The following is a 1,388-nucleotide window of genomic DNA, read 5'->3' as shown; positions in this document are numbered from 1 at the left end:
AAGTTTCTTCACAGGTGGCGCTAGTGATAAAGAACCCGCCTGCCAACACGGGAGACAAGAGAGGCTGGTTGCCTCCCTAGGTCAGGAAGATCCCCTGGAGGAGGGAATGGCAACCCACTCCAGTATTCTTGCCTGGATAATCCCATGGACAGAAAAGACTGGCGGGCTACAGTCCATGCGGTAGCCGGACTGCACGTAGGTACTTGCGGCAGAATTGAGCACTAAAAGGGGAAGCAAGCGCCCCCTTGTGGCCAACAGAGGCTGCAGCAGAAAGGAGAAAGGGACAGGAGCTGAGACCCAGAGGCCCAATTTACCTTGCACAGGAGCGTGCTTCTCCACTGCAGAATCTGAAAGAATTAGGTGTTGCTCTAAGTCTCAGACCTGCCACTTGTAGCTGTGGCCTCTGGGATCCTGCCATTACAAAAAGGAACTAAAGAACAATCCACAAGAACAGGTAAGGCTGATTTAACATTGATCTCTTAATGTAGACCCTCACTGGAAGAGATTAGAGTAAAAGCATTCTATAATAATTCCACAAATGCAGAAAAAGTATTGAATAAATTCAAATACCCATTCATTATACATTTAGGTGTGATGTTGCGGAGAAGACGCTTGAGAGTCCCTTGGACTGCAAGGAGATCAAACCAGTCCATCCTAAAGGAAATCAATCCTGAATATTCATTGGAAAGACTGGTGCTGAAACTGAAACTCCAATACTTTGGCCACCTGATACGAAGAGCTGACTCATTAGAAAAGACCCTGATGCTGGCAAAAATTGAAGGAGGGAGTAGAAGGGGCCGATAGAGGATGTAATGATTGCATGGCATCACCAACTTGATGGACATAAGTTTGAGCAAGCTCCAGGAGATGGTGAAGGACAGGGAAGCCTGGTGTACTGCCATCCATGGGGTCATAAAGAGTTGAACAGGACTGAGCAACTGAACAACAATATAGATAAAATTTAACATCTGCCTAAGTGACTGAACAACAATATAGGTAAAATTTAACATCCACCTAACCTAAGGAAGAATTTTAGCAACCAAAAACCTGGAGCAAACACCACAAGTAACAGAAAGTGTTATAAATGTTCCCTTTGGAGTCAGGAAGAAGACAAGAACAAATCACAATTTCAATCAAAAAATTCCAATAAAGGTTTTTACGTTTTATATTTTTTAGTATGCCTTTTATCAATGCCTGATGATCTGACGTTGAGCTGATGTAATAATAATAGAAATAAAGTGCACAATAAGTGTAATGCACTTCAATCATCATGAAACCATCCCCCACACTCCCAACCATGGAAAAAGTGTCTTCTATGAAACTGTCCCCAGTGCCAAACAGGTTGGGGACTGCCACCTTATATTACATATTAGTATGAATTGTTGACA

The sequence above is a fragment of the Capra hircus genome, chromosome 10 (assembly GCF_001704415.2).
Source record: "Capra hircus breed San Clemente chromosome 10, ASM170441v1, whole genome shotgun sequence".
NCBI lineage: Eukaryota > Metazoa > Chordata > Mammalia > Artiodactyla > Bovidae > Capra > Capra hircus.
The sequence above is the reverse complement of the archived record's forward strand: the minus strand, read 5'-3'. Positions refer to the sequence as shown.